The sequence below is a fragment of the Schistosoma haematobium genome, chromosome 1 (assembly GCF_000699445.3).
Source record: "Schistosoma haematobium chromosome 1, whole genome shotgun sequence".
In the NCBI taxonomy this organism is placed as follows: domain Eukaryota; kingdom Metazoa; phylum Platyhelminthes; class Trematoda; order Strigeidida; family Schistosomatidae; genus Schistosoma; species Schistosoma haematobium.
Genome location: NC_067196.1, coordinates 36,630,865 through 36,645,398, shown reverse-complemented (window position 1 = coordinate 36,645,398; position 14,534 = coordinate 36,630,865).

Sequence of the window (14,534 nt, the reverse complement as noted above, 5' to 3'; positions counted from 1 at the left end):
CATTTCAGTGTAGTCCGTAGTATGAAGTCCTTTCTTTGGTATCCTGATGAAATATCCTTCTTACCAGTGCGTCGGCACTTGTTCTCCCTCCTAACTCTTCCTGAACAGAACGTGAAGCATACTTGCAGTTACTTCTATGTCTGACTTTGTGCTTCGGCTGGTATATTGTCAGGTCATGCTGCTTTCTTCCTCTTGATTAGTCTGATGACCGGCCATCCTGATTTCTTCGATCGTCGGTGGAGTGAGAGCTGTAGGAAGGTCTGAAGGTGGTGCTTTGATGTCTGGTGGGTTCAGCGGAGCAGGTCTATTCAAGAGTTCCTTGAATTATTCTACTCATCTGTTCCTCCATTCTTGAATCTCAGCGATTGCCTGACCTTCTTGTCCTTAACCGGTCTCCCTGATGATTATTCCGTTGTGTCATATAGTTGTTTCATATTTCTTTCTCTTGCAGTTTTCTCCGTTATCGTTGCTAGCTCTTCCACGTATTTCTGATTGTCAATTATATTTCTCTTTTTCACTTGTTTGTTTGCTTCCACGTATTCAGCTTGTGCTTAAACTTCTTCAGTTCTTGGTCGGCAGTTTTTGATTGTTGTCTTCTTGTCCTTCTCTTTTTGAATCTTGTCCAGGGTTTCCATCGAGATTCATTCCCTATGATGATGCTTCTTGCGACCCAGAACCTCCTGACACGTTGAAGTTAATTCTTTTTTGACCTCATCCTAGTTGTCATCTATCGTAGTTTCCTCTTTTAGTAGATCCTGTAAGGTTTGGAACCTGTTCTTAAGAGTTGTCGTGAATTCGTTGAGTTTGTCAATATGTCGAAGGAGGGTTGTATTGAACCTTCGTGATGCTATTTTTCTAGTTGTCCATTGCTTCTTTAGCTTCAGTTGCATTTTGGCAACCACCATATGGTGATCTGAAACTATTACAGCACCTCTCCTGGTTCCCACGTCTTCCATTGTTTTTCTGACTTTTTTTGTGATACAGATAGGATCGATCTGATTCTCAGTAGTATGATCCATTGATGCCAGTGTAGCTTTGTATGTACGTATGTTAGGGAGTATTTTGTCATCTATAACAACTTTGTTGAATGCACATAGATTTGCGAATCTCTCGCCATTTTCGTTTATTTCTTCTAGCCAGTCCATGTCGTCCTATGATACCTTCATACCTAGTGTTGGCCATTCCGACTTTGGCGTTAAATTCCCCCATCACGACTGTCACGTCCTTTCCTGAGCACTTCGCTGTGATCGATTGCAGCCTCTTGTAGAGCTGATCTTTACCGTCATCGCTGCTTTCATTGATTGATACATAACATTGGATAATATTCATCGTTATTCCCTCATTTTTTGTTTTGAAGGATGCTTTTATGAGTATAAATCTTTGAGATTCCCATCCTATACGTGTTGTAAGTGCTTCTTTGCACAGCAGTGAATCAACTCCGTTGGTGAGTGATGCTCTCTTCTTCATGACCAGAGTATAACAGCATATCTCCTGAATCTATATTTTTCTGTTCAGCTTGACTTCAGTGGGTTTCACTGATTCCGTGCACTACCAAGTTGTATTTTCTCATTTGAGTTGCTATTTGACTGGTCTTCTCGGTCTTCCACAACGGCCGGACGTTCCGTGTACCCATATAAATCGTTCCTCTGGTTGCTTGAAGGAGTATCGACCTCGCAAATTCTGAAGAGTTTCTGCTTTCGTCCTAAGACGTCATAACTGTTCCTTTCACTAGGAGGTCAGAGTTTAAACGGTTTAAACTGTTTATTCTGGTTAGCATTGTTTTCGACGGGATTTGGTTGTCGACCCCACGCCCAACCGTCGTCCTATACCCGGGTTTGAAACCGGCAGTAGTCCTAGAAGATCTGCAGGCGGAGTTATATATATATATATAGATATCACTGGTTTACTACTTTTCTATGTATAGGTTTCAAATGAGAGAGAAATGGGATTATATTTTCAGCCAAATATACATCGATATATAAAACATCGTAAGTTATAATTTCATCATCTTGTATGGTTGCAGAAAAACTGATTTAGATAATCCACCTAAAGATCATTCATCTAAAATAACTGAATGATAATTAAAATCACGTAGATTATTAGAATAACATCCGACTTCATACTGACCATATGACTATATTTATTCAACTTCAAATATAAAAAAATATTTCACAGAATCTAAGCACAATGCATTATCAATGACATAAAATGGTTTCTATTCAATATTAAAAGTGTTCTGTTAAAATAAATCAAAAGTTACTCAGAAATCCTAGTCTCAATATTGATTTTAATGAATATAACACAATATTTAAGACGATTTATCATATTATCGTCGTTAAGATCCGAAATAAGTTTTATTTTGAATGAGTGAATGATATCTAAAATCAGAATATGAATTTTTCTAAATATAATACGAATTAGAAAATTCTGAATAACATTTAATATTCAAGTATTCGGTTAATTTAAACATCAATAGTTGAAATCATGAGCTAGACCACTGTGGAAAACGTGGAGGAACATGACGGCCTTTTCTTCTAAGTATGGGGCTCCTCGGCAGTGCCTACCCACGATCCCGCCCCCCACGACATTCGAACCCAGGACCTGTCAGTCTCGCACGCGAGCGCTTAACCATTAGACCACTGAAACGGCATCCAACCTTGTTAATGTCTAAATTCAACTAATCCAAACGGCCGTCCACTGCTTCCATTTTTTCCATCGTGATCTAGCTTCAATTGGCTTATGATTTCAACTATTGAAATTACTAAAATTTCCACAAAACCATTTCTGATAACTTGAATATATTTAGTTTACTCCAAATCGTGAAGAGTAAATTAAACACATAGTCTGGAACTTAGGTTCATTGAATCTATTTAGTGAATGTATTTTTATTTGATTTTTTTTCACATATTCATGAGATAGTTCAATCTTCTTGCTTATTTGAAAAGTATTATCAAAATATGAAACTATTGAATAAGAGTATGCTCGTGATGATGGTTTCATCTACGTGCTCTTATAAAAATATCTTAAACAAAATAATATACACTAGTTAATTAGTCAAAATATGGTGAATTTTAAGATAGCTCTTTATCAAATAGATAATTAATGTTATGGACTATGAGACGGTGGAGAAGATTTGTAGCTCAGATGGATGATTTTAATAGGTTTTTTTCTCTGAGCTAGATAGTTTGGTCATGGAGCTTTCATCATTCTTCGAACACTTCGAATCTGAAGAACAATAAAGCTCCACGACCAAATCATCCAGCTCAAAGAACAAAACTCCATCAAAAGTTATGAACTGTAAAACAACTAGTGAATTTTTAATTAAAAATTATAAAACCCCTTGTATCAAGTTTCTATAATTGACAATTTTATTCTAACAAATAGTATAATGAAATAGCCAATGAATTCATTTCATCGTATTTAAAGTTTGCTAGCTGATTATCCCTTGATTACAATGTTAATGAGTGGCATTAAAATTCAAACTCAAAAAGAAAACATACTTTTAAAGTTAGATTGTTCAACCATTAACTCTATAAACCATTTAAATTAATAGATATTATAGAATATAGGCAAAATTATAGATAAAAGATTCTTGAAATCAGATTCTAAATTAATTCTTTTAATTAAATGGTGATATAGTTGTAACAGTTTTTTACGTGTTTAAAAGTTAAATGATTTCCGGTGTCTAGTTGTTACACAGTTATTTTTAGTAATGGTGAGTTTTTATATTTCTGTGGTAAAAGGTGTATTAGACATTATTAAACTAAATAAGTGTATTGATGTAAACTATATATATTATTATACTGATGAGATTTCATAAGCCAATTTTGCGCATTTTTAATAGGTTCTTTTTAAGTTAGAAAAATATCTTATGTGTAGTATATACACGATGAAAATGGATCCATTTTCCAGTAATTGACTAGTTTATTACAAAAACTGAAATAGTATGATGTATAAAATGAGGTAGTGTGTTTTAAACACAAGCGTTGATCAGAACCTTTAGACGATAAAGTTTGGTAGATAGAATTTTATTGAAATATTATTATTTGACTAAGATTTTTCCATGCTTAGATTATTATTTTAAGATGAAATATATTTGTCTTAAAAAGTTAGTCTCAATGGTTAAGTATAATTTATGTTCAGTGTACTCAGATTTATAAACACTGAGTAGATCTGACTACATCCTTAGTGCCATAATAACAATGTACTTCATAGACCTTGTTATGTAAGAATTCATATTTTAGTAAAATGAAAACGAAGCAGCTAAAAGCTTGTATTCATTTCATAAGAATTAAGCATGATTGATAAATCTTGATTTTATCGACATTCAATTAATCTAAGAAGTTCGTGTTTATTTTTATAATTAAGGTTTTGCATATCATCATGTTATCTTATTAGACTGGAGACTTATTCTTCTTTATAGTGATCTTGTTTTTGACTTTGGTTTATTCAGGTGCATATGTCGGTAACAATTCCGTTTTTTAACTAGTTCTTATTTGGTCATATGACATCGACTGACACCGTATTAATCTATTTTAATATATCAGAAACCGCTTTAACATAAACATAATCCACAGAGTCCATAATCTACATCATGATTTTAAGAAGCTAGCAGATTTTGTGAAATCAGAATGTACATGTCAGAAATATAAGTTCTTGTCAGTAGAAAAGTGAATTAACCATTAAAGTTATTAAATATTTTGTTTCAGATGAGTTAACATTATATAAGATAGAAAGTAATTTGATCACATTGTTCCCAGATGAACATTTTACTTGATCAATAATAAATTCGGAAAAACGTAAAAAAATCTAGATCTAAATAAGTTTTTGTATTATAGTATTTTAAGAAAATGTAAGAATTTTAAATCCTTTAAAAACAAGATAATTACTTCACTTGGTATTGTTTGGCTTCTATCTTCCCATTGAGGTTTAAGATTGCAATTGATCAGTCTGTTATTGGCATATGTGCATACTGTGCGTATGCCTCGATATAGGACGAAACGCGCGTCCTGGATTCCACTGCTAGCCACTATTAATGATTGCTTACAAAATGCTTGTGAATTAAGGCAATATCGAGGCATACGCACAGTATGCACATATGCCAATAACAGACTGATCAATTGTAGTCTTAAACCTCAATGGGAAGATAAAAGCCAAACAATACCAAGTGAATTTAAATTCACCAGATTGCACAAGCAATTGGCTATCAGGACTTAGTAGCTGAGTGGATAACGCGATGGCTTTTGAAGCGAGTCCCAGAATGAACATGAACTCTGCGATGCAGGTAAATCTAGTTGACGAGTCCCAAATAAGACGAAACGCTTCCTGGATTCTACTGCTAGCTACTATCAATCATTGCTTACAAAAAGAGAGTTACTAATGCAAAAGTGAGTTTATGCAAAATGTTAAACCTTCCAGAGAGCAATACAAGGCAAAACAATCATGGGGAATATTGCATAAATTGGCATAACTTCAGTATGTCATATCTCTCATTAAAGTGATGAAAAAACCAATAAATGAAAGAAAATATGAATTAGCGAAAACGTGTGAACAGTTAATGATGAAAATTGCATAAATTCGCCCACTGTAAGTCATTTAGTCAATTAATAATCTCACACATTTCTAGTTGACCTAAAACTTCGTTCGGTCAATTATTTCAGCTTTCTAGGTTTTCCAATTCTTCTCATCGCTTCAGAATCATGAACTAACATTTATGATGAATACGCGTAATGCACATCACTTCCTTAATTTTATAATCAAGAATAAATAGAAAAAGAAGAGTTTAATTGTTTACAGCTCATAAGATTTTTTTGACATTTGTATCAATGGATTCAATGATCATCTTTTTCCTGATGAGCCATTTGTTTATGAACATGTTTTGAAATTATATATAATTATCCTAGATTACTGGTTTGTAAAGTATGACAGTAAAATGTCTACTGAACATTTTAGGTTATCAGATAAGTACTTCAACTATATACACCTGAAACATTGCGGATATATTGTCATTGTTAATTAAATGGTGTACATACACCCATAATGTTCATAATTTCGAATATACTTTTGATAAAGTCTGGTACAAAATGAATCTAAGATTTATATTTAAAATTGTATAAGTAATTCTATAAGGTCACAACATTAAATGGTTACAAAGAAAACAGCATAGAGCCCTGAACGAAGATTGTATAAAAGTCATCACTTACCTAACAAAACATTTTTCGAATCTTGAATACAAAAGTTCAAATCAAACCAGGGTCGTTCACTGTCACATTTATAAAACTGTTATCAATAAACTATTCTAATCGTAAGCGACATTCGATGACACTTATGTGATTTAAACAACAACAAAAATCATGTATTCAAATGTTAATGTATAATAAAATCTATTCAACTGATGAAATTACACGACTATCAAATTTCAACTTCATTATCCAATAATATCATACTTCTTGTTTAAAAAAAAACGAACTAAAACAAACTGTAGATAATGAATTCGATTATTTGTTAGGTCAAAACTATTGAAATAGTTATCTCATCTTATTCAATTACTCTTGTGTGTTTTTTTGTTTCTATACTATTCTTCAACTTTATTAAATTCGTGATAAAAACTAGTTTCAAAATTATAAATTAAAAAAAAAGAAAAGAAAAAAAAACTTTGAAAAAAATTGTATCTGTGCTATTTAATAATCATTTATCATAAAATATTGGGTTATTTTATTCAATTCACCTACAAAACAAAAGAAGAATGTGATTTGATCATATTATGAATACTGAATTAATTATCATGTGTTTAACCATATTATAACCATATTGACTTATCATAGAGAAAAAAAAAGAAAAAGAAAAGGAAGTAAAATTTCTTTATTGAATGTTTTATTTATTGATTGTTTCTTCACATTACAATATTTTTTTTTATTATTATAGATAATTGTATCTCTTTATATTGTGTATCTATGCAGTTCAAATTGTAGTTCATTTTTCATTGTCAATCATTGTATTTATAATGTATGAATAATCTTTTTTTATCAAAGACAAACGATTAAACAAAGGAAGAGAATTCTTCTTCTCTAAATGTTTTTACTTATTTATTTATTTATTTTTAAATCAGTATAAAGTAATTGACTATGTAGTGGTTCTTCATGGAAGAAAACGTAGTTGATGAGGGTCTCTGATAATCGATACATGTATATCTTAATCGTTTACACTAGTCTGTAATCATTAATCATCGGGTCATAAGACTTTAAATGATAATATTCACTGGAATAAGTTTAATAAATGAATAAATTCTTTGAAGATGAAATGGAGACAATTTAATAGAATGAATTGATAAAAAAAAGATTTCTTGAGAAAGTTGAAGGAACTATTATATTGTGTCGAGAGACTAGTAAACGTCCAATCGGGTCTTTAATATGATAGTAAGTTATCCACTATACGAATGATATGACATCGAATTTTATATCCCAAATGTACTCGTTGCATAAGGTTTCGTCATCATTTCATGTTTTTAGTTAAGAAAAATGAACTATATTAGGTAAATATTAATTCCACTAAACAATGCCGAGTTGTCTTGAAAAAAAAAAGAAATCTATTTATATCAGTGACGTTACTGTTGAAAACATAATTGTTTTAGTTTGGAGTTGTAAAGTTTGTTGAATTTCGTTGAAATCATGAACCAACGTTAGATCATGACTCGGTCTGGAGCGCGAACGTTTAACGTCTAGACAACTGAACGGTTTATGATTTCAAAAAAATGTTTTAATCATCTCATAGTCAATTAGTTATCTTAGAATGACTATACCTGATTCTTAATTACACCAAGATGCTTTGTTCATTGAGTTGGTGTTATGAGGTATTTTATAGGATTAGAAGATGATTTTAAACACAAATGTACATTAGCTGAGGAATCATTAAAGATTTGGAGACATGTTATAGCTGTTCGTTCCTAGTTTAGTATTCTGCAGATTGCATAGAATATCACATGTGATCAGATCAAGAACTTGAGGAAGTCCCAGTTAGCACAATACCGTTAAACCACTAAGTAAATTTCCGTCTTTAAATAACTCAAAATGCATACCTTAATAAATTTATTCTGCAAATCGACAAAATTAAACCCACACCCGTTATATTTTTTTTCAACTACTTGAATTCACTTTACCTTGTTTTTATACACTGAAAATTATAATCTCAAATATAAAAAACCTACACAATTGTCTGATTTCATATGCTTTTAAAATATTATGTTTACTGAAAGAGGTAAATGGTTCACAAACTCGTAATCTAAACTGACAACTTTACTAGACAGTAAGAAAATACGAATATTATAAGCAGTGATGATTGGTGACTAGCAGGAGAGACTGATCTATTACAGTTCTAAATACCAGTGAGCAGATTCAAACAACCAACACAAAGAATTAGAAACAGTGTTGAAAAAACCAATTTTTCATATGACTCAACAAATGCATTATCTTCCATAAATTTGAAAAGAACTGGTTATCCAATGTATGGGGAGTACTTCTATCAATTTAGCAACAATGGAATCATGTTCATTGCTTTGTTACAAATTACAATAAACAGGGAATTCTAATTCAACTTGATGTTATCCCCTCAGAAGTAGCCTACATTATCAAATATAACCCTTTGTATTTGTGTGCTAGAAAATATCTGTGTTATTTGTGGAATGTCTACATTTAAGTTGACGGCAGATAATCAATTCATTTTTTCTTCATAACAACTGTGCTCAAACAGCGACACCAGAATTTGTCGATTTTGTTTAAATCATTAATAACCAAACCTACCTACATATTTTCCTTGTAAAAATTACTTCCTAAAATATATGCTAAATGGTGAAACACAGTATCACCCTCAATAGTTCAGCTAATGACCTGATAATCGATTATATCACATTCTTCTTTACTTCGTTGTTTGTTTACGTCTCAGTGCTATACGAATAGCAGTGTGATAAATTAAGTGGACGAATAAAAAAGAACTCAGCAAACAGAGATAATGATGTAATTATTTACTAAACTTACTGAGTATTCTCAACCTATGTATAGAATTCTTAGTGTTGAAGGTGGATTAGTTATCAGATACGGTCATAAACTTTTCCCATGATAAATATCATTCGACTTTGGTATCAGTAATTAAAATCAGTCTCTCAAATTGTTACCCATCACATGATATTGAAAATTTATGAATTTAAATAAGGTCAAAAGATTTCAAGTTATTTCTTTGAAATGACACAATAGAATAGTTGATAAAACATTTATTTGACTATGGAATGACTGAATAATAAATCATCACTTTTCCATTGAAAGATTTATGGGTTTAGAAATGATGTTACTCGGAATAGTGCATAGTATTTAATTTTTGTTTCCTGCTGATTACTGACTGTTCAGATTTGCTACCTATCCACATAGTTTACAATTTAATAACATTTCATTGAATATTTCTTGATGGTGCCAGTTACGACTATAGTATTCCAACACAAACGTTTTGCTATCAATTATCTTGATAGAGAAATGTTAACTGAATTCTTTACCCTTTTTTTAATTTAAAGAAATCCCAACTTAAAATAGTTGTGGATTCGGATTTCCTGTGGTTATTAACGTTTTATGCTTCAAGATTTGCGAGCTAACGTTATTTAACAGACTAATATAAGTAGATATGTGTATACATCACTCTTCATGTGTATTTTCTCGAACCTTTTTTATGATACTAAACAAGTGATGAGAGATGACATCAAAAATCATAGTCGATAAAACGTTTCGGTATTTAAAATTTATACAAATTTTGATAATGAAGTTCTAATTAAATATTAGACAGAAAAAAAGTCGAAACAAAATCCAAGTCGTAATTATGTAAAGACGCCCTCTAGACAGATGTGTCCAGGTAAATGTATCTTTTTATTATCCGACTGGTATATTCCTGTATACTGATCAAGGTAATTCACCATCGAGATAATTTCATTTTTGAATTAAACAGATAGTTATTAACATCATATATCGATTAGTTTGTCATGAATATCAGATAAAACAGTCGGCTACAAGCAGATCATTACTAAGCATATTTATATCCCGCAAAATGAACTCAAGTACATTATACTCAGAAAAATAACTTTATTAGCCATAAATAGATATTCAAGAATAGAAAATAACGATAATTATATAGTTAAATATGTGCCAACCCTATGAGGTAAACTTATTACTATTTTCCAACCACATGGCTTTCGCATAGGATAAGGTGGAGTGAACAAGATCATCAGTGGGGACAATCGAATGTACTTGACATGAAATTACAGAGCATCTCAATAAAATCTAAGATCCGTATAGTAAATAGTTAATTTGCAAAATATTGATCCATCGTCTCATTTTACTGTTCCTTTGCATATATCAGTCCATCGTCTCAGACTTCATTGTTCCTGCATTTCCATATTAATTGCGTTCCATTTCCGTTCTTTGCTTCTCGATCTTTACTGAAATACATTCTATGCCTGGCCACCGTTATATACTACTTATGTAGATATAAGTAACCCACACCAAAAAAGGAATTAATTGAAATAACACCAAAAATAAAAATGAATAGTTTTTTCATATGCTTAGCCGTAATCAAATGATTGAAAATAAATATTTCCAATAAACTACTTTCTAAAAATAACGAGCATAATGATTATCGTATACATATAACGTTTCGAAATATATTGATTTAAAGTGAACTGTTGTTTGAAATTACCACGGAGTAATATTCTCCTTTAAACACTAACCAAACATTAGGTGTACACAAAATGTATTCTAGACACAACTTCATCGCTAAAGATTTCCAAATTGACAAAATCTTGATTAAGACTGAAATATTTAGAACCTCAATTTATTAAATTTTATTATCTGGTTATCCCACTATCACTTGGTAGTTTTTATCTTGAAGCATTTGTTCATACAAGGTAAGATTTAAATAAAGTCATAAATGAATAAGTAAAACATTTGTAATTATCATTTACAATAAGAATTTCACTAATTCATTATCAACTATAAGACAGTTATTATTATGGCGTTTATTAAAACCAATAAACTTTTTCAGATTGCAAATAGTTTTCTTTTATCTAATAGAGTGACCTTAACACACTGTAGGCTAAATCAATGAGTGTAGAATAACACAATGTCTTAATCACATTTTTCATTACTGTTTGAGTAAGGTTGATTTTTTAAATAACATTTCAAAGATATATTCTATAAGTTTAGATTTATATCATGAATGGATCAATGTTAGACCATTGGAAGCTTGGAATCACTGGACGGCCGTTACATCCTAGTATGGAACTCCTTAAAAGTGTGCATTCATGATCTCACACCAAAAGGACTTGAGCCTACGACTTTCGGTCTCGTGCTCGTACACTTAACCACTAGACCAATGAGCCGGCGAGCATCCAACGGTGTTAATGTCTAACACTGTAGAACTTCACTGGTCACGGCTTCTCACTAGAACTCCAAGAAATCCATTTTGACGCTAGTCACTAGTAAGCGCAAGTTAATAATAATGATAGTGTAACATTGATTCGTTCATGATATCAATCTAAACTCAACAATCTCCACAACTCTATACTGATATATTCTATAAATTAATTTTGCTCTTTTGGAACCACTTTGGGAACACTATAAAATTATAAACTGGTGTTTTAACCAAGAACTGAAAATCATGAACTTTGTTTTGGAAACATTAGAGAAATGATAATTAGCTAAGAAATTTACGGCATTTATGTCTTGTGCAACAAATAACATTCATGAGTTATTAAATACCACAGGTAGTGATCCAGTTTTACAGTTCAATTTCCATTGTCAGAAAATTTTCACTAAAAATCGATGTACACGACATTTTAGTATTTATATCGGTGTCATATCCGATATCATGAATAAATATCATCAACAGTATTATTACCAGCAAACAACTACATTAAGAAACTATAATGAAATCCATTTAACTGGTTCATAATGTACCAGAATTAATAAAACACTAGTTAATGTCCCACAGTTAAAATTATTTGTGTTTCTCCTTCAGAATCTGTGTAAGTCGGTCTCCTTTTAAACCACATGATGAAAGTTCATTCCTTAAACAAATAATATACCATTCATGATAGCTACATTATAATTAGACGATGTAGATACATACCATTTAGTCAACAAGTCTCAATCGGAGGCATATACTTTCCAATTTTAATCAAATCGTGACATAATCAGTATCGAGTCATAATTTAAATTATTTTTGAATTAAAAAATATTCACAAGCTCTCTATTAGGTAATCAAGCAGTTCTCATTATCCACCACTTTCCAAAAAGACTTTTCGATATACTCGTTGGTAGTGATGAATTTAAACGAATGAAATAGAAAGTAATTGAATCAATTACCTATTAAAGTCACAATATTCTGTAGTTGAATGATTTAGTGACCCGTGGATCTGACTCCAATTAGATCGTATGAATGTTTGTTATCGGCTATCCTCGTATATAATAATCGACTTTAATCGCGTTAGTAAATAACGCAATTAAATAAGTCGAATAACGAGAATGAACTTGTGAATACATATAATTTCGTATATAAAGCGAATGGAATAGAGAGAAGAGAAACGACTCAGAGTGGAGGTGGCTGATAGACCATCTCCCATTTATCCAAGCCTTAATCAACAATTATAGTTACACAAAAGTAAGTTACAGACATGTGATGAGTAATGGGATAAGAAATGTACACACAACTACGCGTTCATATAAAAACAGTCAAGGTTGATAAGCAAATAAATAACAAGGTCAGAATGTGACTCAAGTAGAATGAATAGACAGGGCTGTCCGAAAGCTAGAATAAGGTAATATGGGCTTAACATAATAACTGACACTACAATGATAATATTCTGTCTTGAAGTTCCGAATATTTTGTTTCATCCTCAGACAGAACAAAGAGAGCGCATATTTAGGCATTTTACATCAAAAGAAATAAGATATTTAATGCTTTTTTCATTTTAGCTGATTCTTTATTTGATATCAGTTCACATGACAAATAACTTCAATTCCCATATTATCAAATAAAGGAAGAATTCAACTAGTCTACACCGTATACATTTTTAACCGCTTAATAATTCATAAATAAATCATTCAGATTTGGGTTTTTTATGACATACATTTCACAGATAATCATTTCAATACTTCCCTACGCTTCAACAAACTTTCCATAATATTCTACTTGATGAAGTGCCTAGTCTTTTTTATTATAATAATCTTAGGATAGTGTAATGTTTTAGGTTTTTTGAAAGATTTCTCTCAATTTAAATAAGAATTTACAGTTCTGAGTATGTTTTCTATTATTTCCATTTTGATCAGGTGATATTAAATTATTTGTTTAATGAGATATCAAGTGATTAACAGTAACTAATTTATTGATTGAGATGTTGAACTAAAAACCTAAATGTTTTTGATGATATTACATTCTTTTTCATTATTTTTCTAAACAACATTTTCAACCAGCAATTCAACTATACATCTCCATTAGCACTTTGTTGTGTTGAAAGTGTTGCAGTATGTGGGTAAAAAGCATATGGAACAAAACTGGACAAACGTTAAAACTCATTAGAAGTGTCTATATGGTGGATAAATACAAGTTATTTAACATCAAATGTCCCCTAACAGAAATAAGCAAAAATACAAAAGATAATCAGTTTAACGTAACTGAATACAAGTATTATTTCTTTGTTTGTATATAGCTAGCTACATTCTAGAGTGTTGGTATTTTAAATTGGTTAGAATTACATCATTACCAATCGTTTAGTAATTAAAGATATTTTAACAGTTGAATTCACGAGTCAATCTAAGCTAGACCATGACTGAAAACCTAGAAGCACTGAACGGTCGTTTCGTTCTAGTATGGTATATACCAAGAACTGCAAAGTAATAAGAACAAAGAAACTTTTTTTTCATCTAATGTAGATGAACAGAAAAAATAATAGAATTAAGTTTATCTTATCAGAAATAATAATCTGATCACAGTGAACAATGTTTTTAATTAAAATTTTTAAGCCAAAACTTTGTCTGAAACACTTATAGACCATCATCTTCATGGAACGTATAAAAGTTAGATAAGAAACGTTTGTTACTTAACATTTCCTTGGTCATCTTGTTTCGCCAACATACATTACAAACCATAAAGATCACCAAAGATAACCTAGTTCACTCAAGGATAACATGTTTCACATTGATTAATTTCTATACAATTTATGAATAAACTTTTAATTACTAAATAATAAACTCCATCTGCGGACATTCGAATCATCAAGTCTTTAAAACGAAAGCTTTCTTAGTGAAACAGGTAATTAGTAATATGGTGACAAATGACATAAGCCACAGAAACGTAAATGATACATAGAGTTGATTTTTCCCAATCATCTGTGATATGTAATCACATCTTAAGGAGTAATTATATGACAGTCATTTAGTTAGATCAGTTGGTGATTGATGCTTAATTGTGTAATATTGTTAATGTATCCACATAAGTATTTTGAT